Source organism: Manis javanica, chromosome 7, assembly GCF_040802235.1.
Source record: "Manis javanica isolate MJ-LG chromosome 7, MJ_LKY, whole genome shotgun sequence".
Classification (NCBI taxonomy): Eukaryota; Metazoa; Chordata; class Mammalia; order Pholidota; family Manidae; genus Manis; species Manis javanica.
The window spans coordinates 104,642,170-104,664,232 of NC_133162.1; the positions used below are offsets into that span (position 1 = coordinate 104,642,170).

The 22,063-nt window shown below is 41.8% G+C and overlaps 1 protein-coding gene across 5 annotated transcripts in view; it reads left to right on the plus strand.

Annotated features, from left to right (window-relative positions):
* Positions 1–22,063, plus strand: part of CCNT2 (cyclin T2) — a 59,636-nt gene that overhangs the window by 1,729 nt on the left and 35,844 nt on the right. The window lies entirely within an intron of this gene.

Sequence of the window (22,063 nt, forward strand, 5' to 3'; positions counted from 1 at the left end):
TATGGTAGAGGTGTGTGTGTGTGTAGTCCAATATTGAAGTGTTCATCTTTATCTTTCAGGTATGAAAGGTGAGTTTGGTGTCTGTTCTTTTGGGAGTAACATGCATACTGTGTTGCATCTGTTAACAAAATTGCATATTGTTTAGAAATATCTGATTATACCTTAATTCTCACTATATTTTTTGCTCCTTTTATCACAGCTATTTTTAGAATGCTATTTCTGAAAGGTGTGTGTAGAAAAATGGATCCTGGGAGACTTTAAGCTATTTGTGGATTGTCATTAGGACCTTTTTGATAAGAAAACAGTTTTTGAAAAGGTCCTTAAAATACTTTTTTTTTAATTGGAAAGAAAAGCTTTATAGTTACCTTGATTCCTATTTAATCTCTAGTGGTCAAAAGTCCCATTTGGTTTATCAGATTGGCACAGGTTTATCCTGAACAGTAAAATTTTTTGTATGTATTTTGGTCTCGCAGTCTCTGTTGCTTCTACTCCTTCTCTTTTATATGTGTGTGATTCTTGCTTTTTTTCTATTTCTGTTTTTTTCTTGGGCAGATCACTTAGGTCAATGATAGTGCTATGGAAGAGAGAGGAATCCTTTTTGGTATTAACATTTAAATTGAGAGAATTAGATTTTTATTTAAATTGTCTCCAAAAGGCAGCAGTAAACTAATGAATACTAACATAAATGTGGCTTTTCTTAAGTAGCCTTGGAAAATGCTGGTAAGAAATCATAAGTCAAAATACTTATGAAAATTCTTTATGTGGCTACAAACAACCCATTTGCTGAATCATTTTCTGCTTGCAGTGAATGATCTCACCACGAGACCACACTTCTTGGTTTGAAGCCTCTTTCTTTAAAATTTGTATAGCCTGGTTGGTGTGCTTTAAAACAAGTGTCTTGCTTACAGCAAAAATTCATAGCTTTAACTTTAGATTGACTGGTGAAGCCAGGTCAATTGCATTCTATCCTTCACTGTTTTATTTAAATGCCATCACTCAATAAAAAAGCCACAGTATTTTTTTTTTATTATCCTAGTGTCTTATATGGGTATTTTTTTTTATTATCCTAGTGTCCTATATGGGTATGAAGGTAAACTTTAGCATTTTGCATTTAGCCCTTATTAGCAGGATAATTGAAATCTGATGTAATTTCTCTTTTGCACCCTTCATATCTGTTGTCTTTTTTACCTTTGCTGTTATAGCGAAAGTGGTTTCAGTACTTGTTGGTGCACTTGGATCAGTTAGGCAGCCTCATTCTCCCCCCTCCCCCACTCTTTTAGGGTGAAGAGGGTGGTCTCAAATTGAATGTGAATTAACTTAAATTCATACTCCCCCACGTCATTGGGAACATTTTTCTCACAGGGTTATAATGGAATGATGTAGTAAAACTTAGAAAAATCATGAGTGTTTCACGAAGTAAACAACACCATTAACTAAATTAAGCCCTAGCAAGCTCAAATTCTAAAATGCTAGTGACAAATTGTCTAGTTTTATGATAAATTCCTTGCATTATTAAAAATTTTTTAGTGCTTAATGTGATTTCATTTTATTTTTCACACTGACAAACTTGAAAAATGAAAAATCCCCTAAAAGTCAAGTGCTCTTGTATTTAAGAATAAAATTCAGTGTCGGCATGTGTTTGTAATCTGGAAAGTCTTGGATTCTGTTGTCAGTCTTGATGGGTTGAATCACTGTCAGCAGCAAATGACTTTTATATGTAACATAATTAATTAAGCTTCCCTTTGCCTTCCGGATGCAGTGAGGTTTTTGTAATTGCAATTAGTAATTAAAGAATGGTCTTGCTGAATTCAAGCTCAAGATAAACCTAGTAAATATAAAAGCCCTGGGGCCAGCAGTGCCTCCAAGGTGTACACGCTGTGGGAGAGCACCCTCTCCAGTGTCACTCTTAGAACATATTGACCCAGTGTCTTTTAGATACTCTGTTCATTAATTTGGTCAGTCAAATTTATGGTGCATTTGTTTCTTATGTTAATTCCAAATCTCATGAGTTTGCTTAGGAAGAGATTGTAAAGAGTAAGCTTTTTTCTGAGTATTTTTGTTGGTCATGGTCTGTTCGTGTAGTACCTCTCCAATTCACATGGTCATTTCACTCTTCTCTCTTATTTCCATTGCCCTTTTTTGGAGCTGCAACAATTGAAACTCTGTGTGATGTACCAGAGATAATGTATTGTAACTCTGCTTAAGGTCCCAAGAGTACATGGTTATTTAAGGAGAATTCAGGAGAATGACAGTAATGACTTCAAAGAAGTCACATCTGAGTTTAATTCTGTATATCTAAGTTAGGTAGGTTAGCTTATATATAAATTTGTATTTGCTTGTGGTAAAATTGATTACCACATTTTGCTTAACAGTCTTTATAATCTTTCTCAGTTAACTTGGCTCTTGAGACTAAAGATGTCATTTGAAAATTTGGACATTTTTTTTTTGCATTCCTTTCTTTCCCTGTAAAAACATGAATAATTTTAAGAAAAGCCATTCTTTTACCTGTCTTGAGAAGTACTCACAGCCCCTGTTCTTTGATAATATAGCATTCCCCCATCATACTTTTTAATAGTAGTCCTTGCAATGGAAATTTGTTGAAGACTTTTTAAAGTAAATTTTATCCATTTTACACTAACTGCACTTACTTATACTCAAAATTGCTCATGAAATTGTCATTCATGATTGCCTTTTGTGAAAGAAAACCAACATTTTGGGAAATTGGTTAGCTAAAGGGTTTTGTCAAACTTTTTATCGGGTGAACTCTATAAATTTTTCTCAAATGTAGGAATATAGATAAAAAATGTAAATATACTCCACTCCCCAAACATACACATTCAAACTAGAAGGAAAGCTCTGTAGGGCAGCATTTTTTTTTCTTTTTGGCAGTATTCACTGCTGAATTACCAGTACCTCACACAGAAAGATATTCAGCAACTATTTGTCAATAAAATAGATCGAATCTTGTTTCTCTGAAGTCTGTTGAATGAATCCTTACACATTTTCCTCTGTATACATCTTCCCCACATATGCTTAAAATGTTTTGTTTTATTATTGACAACTAATATAGGCATTTAGTAAAAATGGTAAGGAAAGGGATATAATAAACCTTTCTTCAAACCAGCCGTCTTGTCCTCTGCCCTACAGCATCTGCTATTAACAGTTTTAGTGTGCCCTTTCAGAAGTACTTCCTTTGCTCATGTAAAAGCACATGTGTATATATCTTTTTCAGCTCAGTAAAAGGTTTTTTCCTCCACAGTTCTTAGATCTGGTGCGCAGCAGCAATATGAGAACGTAAAGAATTAAACTGTTTCTAGTGGGGTTCAGTGTGTTTACTTCTGTGGAAGTAATTCTTAAAATAGCACCAGAAGGAATAGTATAGATAATACCTAGTGGATCTCAACCAGGGGCAGTTTTGCTCGCCAGTGGACATTTGACAATGTCTAGCTAGAGCCAGTTTTGCTTGTTAAAACTCGGGCTGATGTGCTATTGGCTGGCATCCAGTGGATGGAAGCCAGGGTGCTTCTTAACAGCCTACAAACACAGAGTGGCACCCCAGAACAAGTTACCTGGTGCAAACTGTTTAGTGCAAGGTTGACCCTGGGTTAGCCTAGAGTTAAGAGTGTGAAGGAGACTGAAGTTACGCTATTTATTGTCACTGCATGAATTTTGAGTACTTGGTGAACTTAATCTGTTCTAGAAAGAAAACGCCTCTTCATCTGTAATTCCTCAAGGACTTTTAAGAAAGAACAAAGATCACATTTGTAAACTTTTTCTAATTGAGGGCTTTAGGGAAATGTTTTGGTATTACTAAAATTTAAAGTTTAAATTGAGTTTGTTAATAAAATGTTGCCTTTCCATGAATGTGTTTCTTAGCCTCTTGTTTGAACTTAAGAATTTCTCAGAGTAAATATTTTTCTATTTTGTCTTCTATTTTATTTATGGTGTTTTTTGGACATGAAGTTTTTGTTAATCAAATCTACCAGCCTTTATTTTTATTTCTTTACCTTTATGCTAATCTGGAGATAAGTGTCCACTCATATTTATTTACTGATTTCATGGGAAGAGTTTCTTGGGTTTTTTGATTTGCTTTTCCTTCTTAGTTTTGTTTTGGTATGTGGTTCCTAAACATTTATTTGAGGGTGATATCCTCTTAGTTAATGCCCTTAAAGAAGGTAAAGGTAGTAAAGGTTAAATAATATTTTCTGAAGTCAGCAACAGTGAAACAAAAGTTGCACCTGGATCCATAGTCCTGTAGTTATCATATCTACCTCAAGTATCTGTTAAGAATCTTTGTAGCCCTGAAATTTTTCATTGAAAGAAGTATGTGTAAAACTTTTGTGGTGTGCCACTTGTGATTCACCAAGCACTACCTGCATCAGAATTAATAGGATGCTTATTAAAAGTAAGTTTTACTGGGCCGTGCCTCAGAACTGTGTAATCAGAATATTTGCGGTAGCCTTGGTATTATTTACTTTATCAGGCTTCCCAGGTAATACTGATGTCTGTTGAAGTTGAAGACCATTGGTTTAAATTTTGCTTTTTCTCCTGTGTGTCTCATATTCACTGTTAACGCTCTCGCCATGCTTCCTAAGCATCAAAACACCATGTGTTTAAATTCCTTCACCTCGTAAAGTGTCTTGTGAAATCTGAGTGGTTGTTTATATTATAGCTTACTTCTACTTCTGCCTTTTAATTTAATAAAGCAATTAGTCCAAGAATAATCTTACATTGCAAAACCATTAATGCTACTGGGAAGTAGTGCAGTGCTGTCCAGTAGAATTTTCTGCAGTCATGGGAGTATTCTATATCCTAGCTGTTCAAAATGACAGATATTAAAGTTCTTTTCAACTTTAAATTGCATGAATGAAAATGTATTAAGCTCCTGCTGAGTAACAGGCACTTTTCTCATCTCTGTTAAAATAGTATCGAAAACAGGTGTCGTTACTAGGTGACTTGTCCAAAATCAAAGCAACCTTTATGTAATTGCCATTTGAACCCAGATTTCTTATGTAATCCTGTGCTGTAATTCCCAGTTGTGTCTTATCCTAGTATGTTTAAGAAATAGGGCACATTGTTGATGCCAGTGATTAATAAGGAGGAGGTGAGTTGACAAGTAGATAATGAAAATACTTACATTTTGATTTGCTTACCTCATTGGACAAAATCCAGTGAAGTCCTCTTCTGATTTAGGCCCCAAATTCCCTTTTCAGCCATATGTTAGTCTTAGCATTTATGCTGTTTTTCCGTATGATGCTTTCTCTTTGGTTTTCATGTGGCGTCAGGTTTTAAGGCTCAGCTAAATTTCCAACTCTTCATGAAGCATCCCCAGATTACTTTTTAATTTCTAAATTTCTGTGTATTCCATCTATTTGGTGACCTTTAATGTACAGCATAACTGTGCATATATGAAGTTAAATTTTTTATTCTTTTTATTGTAAAATAAAAAACATATAAATGAAAGGAAAGGAGCGACACACAGCAGCAATTCACCGGAGAATTCCGCTTTATTAGGGAAAGGTGCTGGGTTATATAGGAAGGGGCATGAATTGATTGAGGTGTCACTTCTACGGGGCTAGTGGCTGTTGGCTAGGTGCTGGGATTGGGAGGGGGGGCGAGAGGTGATTGGGCTTCAGGTGGCGCCGGCGGGAACTGAGGACCCCAAAGAGAAGCCGGAAGTTTGCCATCTTACTGGTGGGGGCCCTTCATTCCCCCCTTTCTCCTCTATGGGGTTGTGGACGTTGCTTTCTCTCTGGCTGCTTCCTGCTGAACGGGGGCGGAGAAGGGAGTGAGGGCTTGAGGATTGGGAGGAAAGGGTTGATAGTACTCCTTACAGTAAGGACGAGTAGATGTGGACTTCTTCAGGTTGGAAATCAATGAAGGTTCCCTGTAACTATAGGTCGAGGACCTGTTGATTCCAATGGTGCCAAGAGGATATGGGTGTCAGGAGCCAGGCATCTGCGGCCATTGTTTCCAGGAACAGTTTCCAGCGGAGAGAGGGGTCCATCTCAGCGTGTGGTGAGGAGGTCACGTGAGGGTGAGGGATCTTCTGTGGCCAGAAGCTGGTAGTTCCTGAGTAAAAGCTGGTTGAAAGCTTGATTAGAGATTTTTCTGACTTCGGATTTGATGAACTTTATTATACAGGGTAAGAAGAGACAGGCGAGAAGAATGATTATTATGGGGCCTGCGATGGGCCAGAGCCAGGTGAGGAGGGGGTTTGTTAGTATTGAAGAGAATGGGTTGGAATTGGAAGCAGAGTGGAGGCTGGAGGCAAGGTCAGTGAGTTTGGTAATGTCAGTTTCTACAATGCCGGATTCATTGATGTAATAGCAGCACTCTTCCCAGAGGAAGACGCAGGTGCCGCCCTTCTCGGCTGTAAGCAGATCTAGGGCCCGCCGGTTTTGAAGGGTGACTGTAGCTAGCAAAGTGACTTGTCTTTGGAGAGAGGCTAGGGAATCGGCAGTGGACGTCAGGGCTCCCTCAAGTTTGGCGTTGAGATCTCTAACTGCCTATAGAGAGTGACCCAAGGCTTCTCCCAAAAACCCTGCCCCAATGGCTGAGGTGATCAAAGAGCTACTGACCATGATGGGAAGGAAAGCAGCTCTTTTTGTGCGCGAGGGCAAGGGAGGTTGGAGCTCAAGGAATTCCGCAATGCTGTAAAGTGTAAACTGTGGGATTAGGGTGATGAGAATGCAGGGTATATTGGAGTTGTGAGGCAGTGAGTTGAAAAGACTGCCATTACACCAAAAGAAGTGTCCTGGTTGCGTCAAAGTCTTAGAGCCGGAGGTGGGGGTGTAGATAGAGAGGCAGTGAAGTGCGCTGGAGTGGGGTGGAGTTAGACCTACACAGTGGTGGATGGTGAGATTATCTGCGTATTCTGGTTCCCATAGGGGTATGTCTGCCAGGGGGCAGAGGGGTTGTCTTTCTGTATGGAAGGAGTAGTTGGAAATATTAAGGGGCACGGCGGCCAGCAGTGGGCGCTGTAGTGATGCACACAAGAAACAATTGGCTGTGTTAAGGGTGTGGTTGAGAAAGATGGTGGTGTCCTGAATGAGCTGTAATGAAGAGTAGGAGAAATGGGAAGAGGGGCGGGGATAAGAAGATGAAGAGGCGCCGTCAAGATTTTGGATAATGACTTTTTCAGAATGTCTGCTATCTGATGCAACTTGAGAGATCTGGGAATGAGAGGGAACATACTTTCGAGAGATATGAAGGGTACCTTGGGGGGTCGAGCACCCCCCGTAGTAAACTGAGGCTGTGACTCTGGTGGCCCATCGAGAGTCCCAGGAATATGGGATTGATAAGGAGAATGAGCCGTTGGGATATTTCATGAAACGGTTGGAGGCAAGACTAGTAGGGACATCTCCTGTAGGTGTCTGGCCATCGCCTGCAATAGGCTTGTTTTTGGTCATAGAGGAAGCAGAGGTAGGGAGAATAAGGGTAGCTACTAGTGAACACTTCGGTGGAGGGAGGAAAGTGGAGGTATAAAGGCTCAGAGCAGCTTTTCAGAGGGCAGTCTGGTGTGGCAATGAGGGCAGTAACTTTTGTTTGATGCTGTGTGTAAGTCTGTCTGACTTTGAATCGCCATACAAAGGAGGCTGGGGTGGCGGGGAAGATAATAGGGATGAGGGAAAAAAGCGAGAGAGCAGTAAAGGAGGAAAAAATCATGATTTGGGTATGGTGGCAAAGGGGGTGAACAGGATTTTGGAGGAAAGAGGACAGTAAGGTCAGGAGTCTGGAGGGAGGGAGAGTCTGTAAACTTTTGTAGATTAAGAGATCTTTTAGGTGATGTGGGGACAGAATGGTAAGGGGCGCCCTGAATGTCAGTTTATGAGCTTGTTTCTGCAAGAGCTGTCTAGCGACTAATGCCTGTAGGCAGGGGGCCCATACCCGAACTGTGGGGTCTAATTGCTTGGAGAGATAAGCTACTGGGGCAAAGGATGGGCCATAATATTGGCTTAGGACTCCTAGAGCTTGACTGGACCTCTCATGAATGTATAATGAGAAGGGCTTCGACAAATCAGGGAGATGGAGAACTGGGGCTTGTACAAGGGCTTGACGGAGCTTAATGAAGGAGTGTCGGGGTGAGGAGGATAATGGTTTTTTAGGGGGGCTCTTGCTGAGGTTGTACAGGGGTCTTGCCAACAGGGTGCAGGGAGAAGTTAGGGATCTACGTTCTAAAATATCTAGTTAGGCTTAGAAAGGGCCTAGAAAGGAAAGGATTTTTGTGTTGGTTTTGGGAATGGGCAGGTCAGAGAGGAGCCATTTTCTGTCTAAGGTAATGGACTTTCTTTGTTGAGATAGAAGGAATCTGAGGTAAGTGACAGGAGGGGAAGAGATTTGAGCTTTGACGGGGGATACTCAGTAACTTCTGGAAGCTAGAAGGTTAAGTAGGGAGGCAGTGTCAAGTTGAGACTGTTCCCACGAGAGACTGCAGAGTAGAAGATCGTCCATGTATTATAATAAGGTGGACTTGGAGTGATCATGATGAAACTGTTTGAGGTCCTGAGCTAGGACCTGTCTAAAAATATGGGGACTATCTCAGAAGCTTTGTGGCAAAACTGACCAAGTGAGTTGTTTAGAATGTCTTGTGTATGGGTCCATCCAGGTGAAGATGAAAAAATCTTGGGAGCAGGGGTCTAGAGGGAGAGAAAAATGGGTCCTTGAGATCTAGGACTGAGAAGTGGGATGCCGAGGCAGGGATCTGCGAGAAAAGGCTGTATGAATTTGGAACTAAGGAATGGATAGGGACAACGGCTATGTTGATGAGGCGAAGGTCGTGGACAAGGCGGAAAGATCCGTTGGTTTTTTTAACAGCTAATATGGGGGTATTAAATGGGGAGTGAGTGGGTCTGAGGTAATTTTTGTTTAAGAGATCTTGAATGATGGGTTGGAGGCCTATGAGGGCTGAAGTGGTTAGGGGGTATTGGGCCTGACAGATATACTGAGAGGGGTCACATAATTTGATAGAGGCAGGGGGACATAGGGCCACGGAGGGGCTTGTAATGTCCCAAACTTTGGGATTTACAGGGTGTATGAGGGCGGAACTGGAACTTTCATTGGGTAGAGGGTGGTCGTCGGCTATGAGGGCCATCAGAAAGGGAGTACTGGGGGCTGTGGGAGTGGATATAGTTACGGAAACATGGAGGAGGGAAAGGATGTCCCGTCCTAGTAAAGGGATGGGACACTGGGGCATAACCAGGAAGAAGTGGGAGAAAGGTATGGGATTGTCTAGGATTGTGCATAAAAGGGGGGGGTTTTAATGGGAAAATCTGTTTACCTCCTACCCCGACTATAGGAGTAATGGCTGGCGTGGTAGGGCCCCGGTATTCTTGCAAGACTGAGAAGGTGGCTCCTGTGTCTAGGAGGAAGGAGATGGGGCAACCGTCTACTGTTAAAGTAACCCTGGGCTCCTGTTTGGTGATGGAAATAGTCGGGCGAGAAGACCCCGGGCCCCGTCAATCTTCTTCTGCCAGCCCCACTATGGCGGGCTTAGGATGGGGGTTGTTCGTCCAGCCTCCCCTTCGGGTGGTTGGGCAATCAGACCCCCAGTGGCCCTTTTTGTGGCATCTGGGGCATGGGGTGGTAGGAGATCTGGGGGAGGGGCATGCCCTTGACCAATGTCCCTCTTTTCCGCACTTGAAACAAGCTCCTGCGGGGGAGGGGCTTGTTTGTAGAGGGATGCCCAGGTTGTGGTTTTATCAGCTGGGCCAACATCTGGAAATTGGCCTGATCAGCCTTTTGTTTACAGCGTTCTTTCTCCTCCTCCCGGTTATGGAAGACTTCATAGGCCACTGTTAGGATCTCAGTCTGTGGGGTAGCGGGGCCCTGTTCTAAGTTTTTGAGTTTAGCTTTAATGTCGGGGTAGCTTTGAGCTAGGAAGTATGTCATAAGGACATGTCTTCCTTCAGGTGTTTCTGGGTCCAGGCTGGTATACTGTAATAGGGCTTGAGTGAGTCTGTCTAAGAACTCGGAGGGGGTTTCGTCTCTCTTTTGAATTATGTCTTGGAGTTTTTGAAAATTGACTACTTTACGAGCTGCCTTTTTCAGACCTGCTATTAAGCAGTAGGCAAAAATATCTCGAGAGCAGAGACCCATGGTGGTGTTATAATCTCAATGTGGGTCTTGTTCGGGGACAGCAGTGGGGCGAGGGGGATAGGTGGGGTCAGTCCTGTGGGTTTCGGTAGCGTGCGTTTGGGCGAAGTCCCAAACTCGTCTACGCTCTTCAGGGAGGAGAGTATTGGCCAGGAGCATGAAAATGTCATGATGTATGAGGCTGTAAGACTGGAGGGTCCATTGAAACTCCCTGATGTATGTCATAGGATCAGTGGAAAAGGAACCTAGACGTTTCTCTAGTTGGGCTAAATCTCCTAAGGAGAAAGGGACGTGAATGCGCACGATGCGTTTGGATCCTGCTACCTCCCGGAGGGGGCGATAATTTTGGGAGGCCCTTGGGACCGAGTCTGAGGGGGCCTGAAGGGTTCTGGCTCAGTCTGTGGGGGAGTGACGTGGTCTAGCCGTGCTTAGTCAAGCAGGTCCTGAAGTGCAGAAGGGGGGCAAAGAAAATAAAGAAAGATAGAATCGGACCCACGTGTCGCCAGCTAGCAGCCCAGCTGCTTGCCTCTGCCGCTTTAGTTGGGCTTGAACTCATGACTCTGAGGTTAAGAGTCCCATGCTCTACTGAGCTACAGCAGGGCTCCAGTTAATTGTTTATGGAATGCGTAAACAGAATGTTCTTTGTTCTCCATTCCTGCCACATAGGCAAGTGGGGGAAGGGCATATTTAGAAGCAGGGGTGGTGTTTCTACACATCCTCAAGGTCTCCCTATTTTCAGAGTGAGGAGTCTTGGCAAGATATGTTTTTGTGGACAGATAACTTCTAAGGACTGCACCGGTTGTTCTCTAGCTTGTGCTTTCCCATGCTGCGTTCAGACATGGGGGAAGGTGCTTTCCCATTCTCCCTATAAACATGTGAGAAGACAACAGCGATCCCTATCAGGGGAGAAACAGGTGATGAGGGCAAAGACAGAGGACGCCCCTGGGACCTAGTTAAAGGGGGTGCTGAAAGGCTCAGGCTTAATCTGCTGGGGACAAAGGCGGAGGAGGTGAGATGGGGGAGGAAATGGTGGGGGAGGAAGGGAGAAGGGCTGTTGTAGGAGAAGAAGGGGAAGGGAGTGAATGGGAGGCTTCTGCGGGGGCAGCGGCTTGCAGGCTAGGAGAACTTGGGAGGGGGCGGGGAGAGGAGGAGGCGGAAAGCTTCGATATAGGGAATCTCCTTCCATTTTTTCAGGCGCTGGCAGTAGTTAAAAAGATCGCGAGTGATGTTAGGATCAAGAGTTCCCCCTGCGGGCCATTGGTTGTGATTGTCTAGGGGGTATGTTGGCCAATCTTGGGAGCAATATTTACGGAGAAGTTTTGGTTTTATATCAGGCGTCAGGGAGAGGGTAGCCAGATGCTTAAGCAGGCATTCAAGAGGTGAACTTTGAGGGAGGGATGCGGAGGCTCCCATGGCTAAAGGACAGAGAAGGAGACAAACGGGAAGATGAATGGAGATCCTCGGACTGGAAGCAGACCGCAAGGAGACAAAGGGCATTCCCGATGATCCTTGGTGGTCTGCGGAAACTCGTATACGAGTCGGAATTTCTTGGGAAGTGTGGGTCGTCACCCAGACTTCCCTAAGAAGGCAGAGTGCCGGAGTCCCGAGGTACCTAGCACTAGGAGTTTTCGGCAGAAGAACAGATTTCGGCAGATGGAGCAGAAGCGGGGTGGGAGGGAGCGTTCTCATCCACAAAGGAGTCACCTCGTTTATGGCTGTTGGAGGGGGGCCTGAGAGTCTGCTGCAGCTGTGAAGGCCTGAGGCGGGGATTTATGGCTGTTGGAGGAGGGCCTGAGGGTCCACCGCATCCGTGAAGGCCTGAGACGGGGAGAGTTCCCTCCACATCCCCGAGCGTCAGGGCCTTGCCAGACGATCACGGTGGCACTGCGATAGCTCGGGGAAGAGTGGCCCACTCCGGGGGAAAAACTTACCTAAATGCCAGAGAGAGTGGTGAGTGTGATGAGCCAGCACCGGAAAAAGAGGACAAAGGCAAGCTGCTGCTGGTGTCAGGGGGAAGGCGGGGCCCAGTTGGGGTGTCCCGTCTCCCGGGTTTCGGTACCAATGAAAGGAAAGTAGCGACACACAGCAGCAATTCACCGGAGAATTCCGCTTTATTAGGGAAAGGTGCTGGGTTATATAGGAAGGGGCATGAATTGATTGAGGTGTCACTTCTACGGTGCTGGTGGCTGTTGGCTAGGTGCTGGGATTGGGAGGGGGGCGAGAGGTGATTGGGCTTCAGGTGGCACCGGCGGGAACCGAGGACCCCCCCCTCCCCCCCCAAGAGAAGCCGGAAGTTTGCCATCTTACTTGTGGGGGCCCTTCAATGAAACCACTGAACAAATGTGTAGCTTAGTGAATCAATGAACAGCCTTTTAACTACTACTCAGGTCTGGAGGAGAGCTTTGTCAGCAGTACTTCTGTGTACCCCATCTCAGTTTCCACCGCTCCGTCCCTCCACATTTCACATGTATGTATCCTTTGTATGGTAATCACTTTTCTCATGTTTCTTTTTGTCTTACCGTTCAACTCTGCATTCCTAAATGCCACCGTTTAGTCTTGTCCATTATTAAAAATTTGATGGGTCTTTTAAGTCTCTCGATATACAGGTTTCCCTTCTATCCCTTTCTTTCACTTAAATTTTAACTGTGGAAGGATCTAGGGTATTAGAGCTGTAGAGTTCCCAGCTGTCTGGATTTTGCTAAGTGTATACTCATGCAATTTATTGTTCTTGTATTCCCTGCAAATTGTTGGTTGGACCCAGAAATTTGATCACTCATGTTAGAGCCTTTTTGGCAAGACTACAGGTGGTGGTAATGTTCTTTCATTAAGAAGCACCTATTGTCGGGCTTTGTGGTATTAGCAGCTATTGATAATCAGTGCCTAGACCCTGTCATTCATTGCAAGACTTTAATTCTATTATTTCTTCTTTTATTAGTTGGAATATTTTTATAATGAAATGCTGTGATTAATCTACTCTTTGGACAGCCAGTGGTACAGTTCATACAGGAAAGGTAGGATAAGTTGTTCCGCCAGATAGAGTACCATTTTTGAGGTATAAATCACATAATAATTCATTTCACCCATTGAAAGTGCACAATTCATTGGGTTGTTTTTTTTTTTTTTTAGTATAATCACAGTTGTGCATCAATTTTAGAAAGTTTCATTATCGCAGGAGGAAACCTCACACCCTTAGCCATCTATCCCCATTCTTCCCCTCCAACCTCTTCTGGACATTTTCTATAAATGGAATCATAAAATATGTGGTCCTTTGTGACTGGCCTCTTTCACTTAGCACATAATGACTTCAGGGTTCATCTGTGTTGTGTCATGTTATCAGTACTTTTATTTTTCCTGCCGAACTACCATTATACCATATTTTATATACTTATTCATCAGTTAATGGATATTTTGGTTGTTCCCACTCTTTGGCTATTATATTGCTGCTATGAACATTTATGTATACATTTCATGTGGACATAACATTTTAGTTTCTCTTGTGTATTTATCCAGGAGTAGAATTGCTGGTTCATCTTGTACCTTTTCTCCTCCTAGAATGGTCATTTCTTTAAGAAATGCTGCTTTCTTTTAATAGGAAGTGGTATTTCAAGACCACAACTTGAACACTAGGGATGCTCGCTGTTACCATGTTGTTGGCCTTGTTTCTAGGCATCTTCAGTGAACAGAGCAAGAAAAAACAGTATAGTGAATATATAGATTCACTATATGCATTGATAAATGTTATTTGCACATTAATTTTATGAAATATGCATTAACTGGACTTCACATATGTTTGCCTTAAATATATATTTAAAACAGGAGTTTATTCTAATTGAAGACAACAGTGTTTTATACTTAATCTCCTTTGTATTACGTCTTCATGACCTTTCTTTCAAGCCAAAAATCTTAGTTCTCAAAAATGTGAGGTTATAACATTTAAATACCCTATAATCACTCATTAACCTACTCCCACATTAAATAAGTCAAAATGACAGTATTACCAGCATCAGTGTAATTACTGAAAACAGTTAAATGTCTTTGCTTTGTTCTCCTCTCACCTCTGGTTTTTAAAGATGGTGTTAGATCTACATTATCTTAAATAGCCATCACAAAAACTCTTGCTTTTTTCTTAATTGAAGTATCATTGGTATTACAATCTTATATTAGTTTCAAATATACAATACAGTGGTTCAGCAGTTACCCATATTATTAAATCCTCTTCCCCACTAGTGCACTGTCTGTTAACATAGGAAGATGTTATTACAGAGTCAGTGGCTATGTTCTCCTTGCTATACACTACCAATCCTGTGCCAACGTATACTGTGAGAATTTTTATGCCCCTTTGTCCCCCTCACCCTCTCCACCCACTCCAATCCCTACCCCGTGGTAACCACTAGTCATTTCTCAGTGTCCATGAGTCTACTGGTGTTTTGTTCATTCTGTTTTGCTTTGACAAAACTCTCCCTTTTAATATTCATTTAATCTTAGTTCTATAAGTATATGTTTCTTATATATAGGGCTTCTGTTAAAGGCCCTAGTCATTTTGATTGAAGTTCTCTTGAAAATCATGGAAACAATATTCTCTCTAACTTTGCGTGTTGATAATAGTTTTTGCCCTTTCTACTCAAAGTCAGTTTTACTGGATATAAAATTTGTCTCTCATGCTTATTACCCTTTGGATATCTTTAAATATGTCACAATTTTTTTTTCTGGCAGAAAGCATTGCCAGCATTTATGGTGGTGACCTAATTTTCTTACATACATTTTTGCTTAAATGGTCAAAGGATTTATTTTTTCATTTAAAAAAAAACAGTAATTTTACTACAGTATGTCTTAATATTGGTTGTTCTAGGTTGAACTCAGATGTATGATACGCTCTTTCAATATGTGATCACGTCTTTTTTACTTATGTTTCATATTTCGAATAATTTCCTTAAGGTCTGTTGGTTTGGAGGTGTGCTACTGTTTTAATATTTTGTGTTTTTTTATTGTGGTGAAAATGGTTAAAATGATAGTGTTTTTTTTAAATTAAGGAATCATTGATATACAGTGACATGAGCAACATTGTGGTTACTAGACTCCCCCCATTATCAAGTCCCCACCACATACTCCATTACAGTCACTATCCATGACCGTAGTAAGAGGCTATAGAGTCACTACTTGTCTTCTCTTTACTATACTTCCTTCCCCTTGCCCCCTCTACATTATGTGTGCTAATCATAATGCCCCTTAATCCCCTTATCCCTCCCTCCCCACCCAACCTCCCCAGTCCCTTTCCCTTTGGTAACTATTAGTCCATTCTTGGGTTCTGTGTGTCTGCTGCTGTTTTGTTCCTTCAGTTATACTCCGCAGATGAGTGAAATCATTTGGTACTTGTCTTTCTCCGCCTGGCATATTTCACTGAGCATAATACCCTCTAGCTCCATCAATGTTGTTGCAAATGGTAGGATTTGTTTTCTTCTTAGGGTTGAATAATTTTCCATTGTGTATATGTACCACCTCTTCTTTATCCATTCATCTACTGATGGACACTTAGGTTGCTTCCTTATCTTGGCTACTGTAAATAGTGCTGAGATAAACATAGGGGTGCATATGTCTTTTTGAATCTGGGATCCTGCATTCTTAGGGTAGATTCCTAGGAATGGAATTCCTGGGTCAAATGGTATTTCTATTTTGAGTTTTTTGAGGAACCTCCATACTGCTTTCCACAATGGTTGAACTAATCTGCATTCCCACCAGCAGTGTAGGAGGGTTCCCTTTGTCCATATCCTTGCCAACATTTGTTGTTTGCCTTTTGGATGGTGGCGATCCTTACCTGGTGTGAGGTGATATCTCATTGTGGTTTTAATTTGCATTTCTCTGACGATTAGTGATGTGGAGCATCTTTTCATGTGCCTGTTGGCCATCTGAATTTCTCCTTTGGAGAAGTGTCTGTTCAGATCCTCTACCCATTTTTTAATTGGATTGTTTGCTTTTTGTTTGTAGAGGTGCATGAGCTCTTTATATATTTTGGATGTCAATCTTTTATTGGATATGTTATTTATGAATATATTTTCCCATACTATAGGATGTGTTTTTGTTCTGTTGATGTCCTTGGCTGTACAGAAGCTTTTTAGTTTGATATAGTCCCACTTGTTCATTTTTGCTTTTGTTTCCCTTGCCAGGACAGATAGTTCATGAAGAAGTTGCTCATGCTTATGTCCAAGAGATTTTTGCCTGTTTTTTTTCTAAGAGTTTTATGGTTTCATGATGGAACATTCAGGTATTTGATCCATTTTGAATTTACTTCTGTGTATGGGGTTATTCAGTGATCCAGTTTCATTCTCTTACATGTAGCTGTCCGGTTTTGCCAACACCAGCTGTTGAAGAGGCTGTCATTTCCCCATTGTATGTCCATGGCTCCTTTATCGTATATTAGTTGACTGTATGTGTTTGGGTTAAAATCTGGACTCTCAATTCTGTTCAACTGGTCTGTGGCTCTATTCTTGTGCCAGTACCAAATTGTCTTGATTACTGTGGCTTTGTAGTAGAGCTTGAAATTGGGAAGCAAGATTCCCTCTGCTTTATTCTTCCTTCTCAGGATTGCTTTGGCTATTTGGGGTCTTTTATATTTCCATATGAATTTTAGAATTATTTGTTCCTGTTCGTTGAAGAATGCTGCTGGTATTTTCATAGGGATTACATTAAATCTGTATATTGCTTTGGGCAGGATGGCCAATTTGACGATATTAGTTCTTTGTAGCCAAGAGCATGGGATGAATTTCCATTTGTTAGTGTCCTCTTTAATTACCCTTAGGGGAGTGACTTACAGTTTTCAGGTGTAGGTCTTTCACTTCCTTGGTTAGGTTTATTCCTAAGTATTTTATTGTTTTTGATGCAATTGTGAATGGATTTCTTTTCCTGATTTCTCTTTCTCTTAGCTCATTGTTAGTGTATAGTAAAGCAACGGTTTACTGTGTATTAATTTTGTATCCTACAACTTTAATGAATTCAGATATTAGTTCCAGTAGTTTTGGAGTGGAGTCTTTAGGGTTTTTTATGTACAATATCATGTCATTTGCAAATAGTGACAGTTTCACTTCTTTACCGATCTAGATGCCATGTATTTCTTTGTTTTGTCTGATTGCCATGCCTAGGACCTCCAGTACTATGTTGAATAACAGTGGGGAGAGTGGGCATCCCTGTCTTGTTCCTGATCTTAGAGTAAAAGGTTTCAGCTTCTCACTGTTAAGTATGATGTTGTCTGTGGGTTTGTCATATATGGCCTTTATTATGTTCAGGTACTTGCCCTGTATACCAATTTTGTTGAGAGTTCTTATCATTAATGGATGTTGAATTTTGTCGAATGCTTTTTCAGCATCTATGGAGATGGCCATGTGATTTTTGTCCTTTTTGTTGATGTGTTGGATGATGTTGATGGATTTTCTAATGTTGTACCATCCTTGCATCCCTGGGATGAATCCCACTTGATCATGGTGTATGTTTCTCTTGATCTGTTTTTGAATTCGGTTTGCTAATATTTTGTTGAGAATTTTTGCATTTATGTTCATCAGGGATATTGGTCTGTAATTTTCTTTTTTGGTGGGGTCTTTCCCTTGTTTTGGTATTACAGTGATGCTACCTTCATAGAATGAGTTTGGAAGTATTCCCTCCTCTTCTATTTTTTGGGAAGCTTTAAGGAGAATGTGTATTATGTCTTCTTTGTATGTCTGATAAAATTCCACAGTGAATTCATCTGGCCCGGGGTTTTATTCTTGGGTAGTTTTTTGATTGCCGGTTCAGTTTCGTTGCTGGTAATTTGTCTGTTTAGATTTTCTGTTTCTTCCTGGGTCAGTCTTGGAAGGTTGTATTTTTCTAGAAAGTTGTCCATTTCTTCTGAGTTTTCCAGCTTCTTAGCATGTAGGTTTTCATAGTATTCTCTAATAATTCTTTGTATTTCTGTGGGATCTGTTGTGAGTTTTCCTATTATTTTATTCTCAGTTTTATTTATTTATTCTCTGATCTTTATTGTGTCCCTCCTTCTGCTAACTTTGGGCCTCATTTGTACTTCTTTTTCCAGTTTCAATAATTGCGACTTTCAACTATTCATTTGGGACTGTTTTTCTTTCTTTAAATAGGCCTGGATTGCCATATACTTTCATCTCAGAACTGCGTTCGCTGCGTCCCACCGAAGTTGGGGCTTTGTGCTGTTGTTGTCGTTTGTCTCCATATATTACTTGATCTCTGTTTTAATTTGGTCATCGATCCATTGATTATTTAGGAGCATGTTGTTAAGCCTTCATGTGTTTGTTTTCTTTGTACAGTTTATTTCTAGTTTTATACCTTTGTGGTCTGAGAGGATGGTTGGTAGAATTTCAATCTTTTTGAATTTACTGAGGTTCTTTTTGTGGCCTACTATGTGGTCTATTCTGGAGAATGTTCCATGTGCACTTGAGAAGAATGTGTATCCTGCTGCTTTGTGGTGTAGAGTTCTGTAGATGTCTGTTCTAGTGTGTTGTTCAGTGCCTCTGTGTCCTTACTTATTTTCTGTCTGGTGGATCTGTCCTTTGGAGTGAGTGGTGTGTTGAAGTCTCCTAAAACGAGTGCATTGCATTCTATTTCCTACTTTTAATTCTGTTAGTATTTGTTTCCCATATGTTGGTGCCCATGTATTGGGTGCATATATATTTATAAGGGTTATATCCTCTTGTTGGATTGACCCCTTTAACATTATATAATGTCCTTCTTTATCTCTTGTGACTTTCTTTGTTTTGAAGTCTATTTTGTCTGATTCTAGTACTACAACACCTGCTTTTTTCTCCCTGTTGTTTGCCTGAAATATCTTTTTCCATCCCTTGACTTTTTAGTCTGTGTATGTCTTTGGGTTTGAGGTGAGTCTTTTGTAAGCAGCATGTAGATGGGTCTTGCTTTTTTATCCATTCTATTACTCTGTGTCTTTTGATTGGTGCATTCAGTCCATTTACATTTAGAGTGATTATCGATAGATACGTTCTTACTGCCATTGCACGCTTTGGATTCATGGTTACCAAAGATTCATGGGTAGCTTCTTTACTATCTAACCATCTAACTTAACTGTCTTATTAAGCTATTATAAACACAGTCTGATGAGTCTTTTTTTCTCTCCCTTCTTGTTTTTCCTCCATTCTTTTTATGTTAGGTGTTTTATTCTGTACTCTTTTGCATGTCTTTTGACTACTTTTGGATATTTGATTTTATTTTTTGCCTTCCATTAGTATTTAGTTGGTCTGCTTTCTTTGGTGTTGTTTTATTTTCTCTGGTGACATCTGTTGTGCCTTAGGAGTGCTGCCATCTAGAGCAGTCCCTCTAAAATACCCTGTAGAGGTGGTTTGTGGGAGGCAAATTCCCTCAACTTTTTCTTGTCTGGGAATTGTTTAATCCCTCCTTCATATTTAAATGATAATCGTGCTGGATACAGTATTCTTGGTTCAAGGCTGTTCTGTATCATTGCATTAAATCTATCATGCCATTCTCTTCTGGTCTGTAAGGTTTCTGTTGAGAAGCATGATGATAGCCTGATGGGTTTTCCTTTTTAGGTGATCTTTTTTCTCTCTCTGGCTGCCTTTACTACTCTGTCCTTGTCTTTGGTCTTTGCCATTTTAATTATTATATGTCTTGGTGTTGTCCTCCTTGGGTCCCTTGTGTTGGGAGATCTGTAGGCTTCCATGGTCTGAGAGACTATTTCCTTCCCCAGTTTTAGGAATATTTCAGCAATTATTTCTTCAAAGACACTTTCTATGCCTTTCTCTCTTCTTATACTGGTACCCCTATAATGCGGATATTGGTCCATTTGAATTGGTCACACAGTTCTCAATATTCTTTCATTCTTGGAGATCCTTTTTTCTCTCTTTGCCTCAGCTTCTCTGTATTCCTGTTCTCTGAACCTTGTCCAGTCTGCTCTTAAGAAGCCCTTCTATTGATTGTTTCATTTCTGTTATCTCCCTCCGGACTTCATTCCTTAGCTCTTGCATATTTCTCTGCAGGTTCATCAGTACGGTTATGACTTTTATTTTGAATTCTTTTTCAGGAAGATTGGTTAAGTCTATCTCACCAGGCCCTCTCTCTGGGGTTGTCTGAGTGATTTTTGACTGGATCAGATTCTTCTGCCATTTCATGGCGGTAGAAGTGGTCACAGGCAGAACAAAGTCCCTTCCTGCTTGTTGGTCGCCTTGCCCTTCTCTGCTGCCTGTGCCGCCTACCCGCACACCGGGAGTCAGTCTCTGGGACAATCTCCTGTGCTGCCATGGCGGGGCAGCCCTCAGGATAGCCTAGCGCACTGCGGGGGGTTGCAGCCATGCCAAGTGTGTTCTTCTTTGAGAATGGCGCCCCTTCATGCCTTTTGGACCTTGCTCTGGCTTTCACTGCCTGTGCCGGTTCCGCACACACTGGGAGGCAGTCTCTGGGATAATCTCCTGACCTGCCATGGGCTGGACAGCCCTCAGACTAGGCTAGAGCACTGTGGGCAGCCGCACCTGATGTGTTCTCCTGGGAGAACGGTGCTGCTTTGTGCCTTCCATACCTTGCTCTGGCTTCTGCTGCCCGTCCTGGTTAGCTGCGCCCTGGGATAAGACTCTTGTGTGGTTGCTGTGGGTGGGGCTCTTCTCTGGCTGCTCTGCAGCTGTGGTGGGTCAGCCAGTTTGTTTGCAGCACCGGCCAGGGCGAATGAATGGCAGGCTGCTTATCCCCATGAGGGGCTTTGGGGCTGCTTTACCCTCCAGGGGGCTAGGGAGCCTGAAGTTCCTCAAGATTCCCAGCCTGCTGGGCTGAGTGTGCTGGGATGATTTTGTCCAGCTCTTGAGCCCTTGTCCCTTTAAGATCTTTAAAACATGCCTGCTTTTCTTTTGTCCCAGGGGAGCCAGCTGTGGGGACCTGGTCATAGTCCCCTTCTCAGATTTTACTTTTCCATTTCTCTAATATCCAGTACACCATGCCATGTGTGTGTGTGTGCTCCCAGTGCAGATTACTAGGGCTGGTTATTTAGTAGTCTTGTGCTTCCACTTGCTCCCCACTCTGATTCTTTTCCTCCCGCAGGTGAGCTGGGGTTGGGGGAGTGCTCAGGTTCCGCCGGGTCATGGCTTTGTATCTTACCCTTTTTGTGAGATGCTGAGTTCTCGCACATGTAGACGTAGCCTGGCTATTGTACTGTATCTTCTGGTTTCTCCTTTTGGGGTAGTTGTTTTTTGTTGTATTTTCAAAAATATATATGGTTTTGGGAGGAGTTTTCCACCGCCCTACTGCTGCCGCCATCTTGAGCCTCCTCCCTGAAGTGATTCTCTTGTAGGCAGCATATAGATGGGTCTTGCTTTTTTTTATCCATTCTGTAACTGCGTCTTTTGATTTGTGCTTTCAGTCCATTTACATTTAGGGTGTTTATCGATAGATATGTACTTACTGCTGTTGCAGGCTTTGGATTCCTGCCTACCAAAGGTTCAGGGGCAGCTTCTTTACTATCTAGCAGTCTACCTTAACTCACTTATTACACTATCTTAGTGCTTAAGTCCCTCCAGGTTACCTCCTTTTACCTTACCCTTGTCCATAAGATGTTTACTTTTCCCAGATGTACACTGGGTGGTGTACTGTTACTTCTGGTCACTTTTTTAGGAAAAGTTGTATTTGCTGTATTTTCAAAATACATGTGGTTTTGGGAGGAGATTTCCGCCACACTATTCATGCCGCCATCTTTTTCTCTCGATACTTTGTATATTTTAACTCTACAGTTCAGTGGCATTAAGCACATTCATATTCTTCTGCAACTGTTCCCACTGTCCATCTCCATAATCCTTCTTATCTTCTCAAACTGAAATTCTGTACTCATTAATCAAACTGCAGATTCTCCCCCTGCCATGCCCCCTGGTGACCACCATTCTACATTACTTGTGAATTTTACTGTCTTGGTGCTTCGTGTAAGTGTAATCATACAATATTTGTCTTTTGTACTTGGCTTATTTCACTT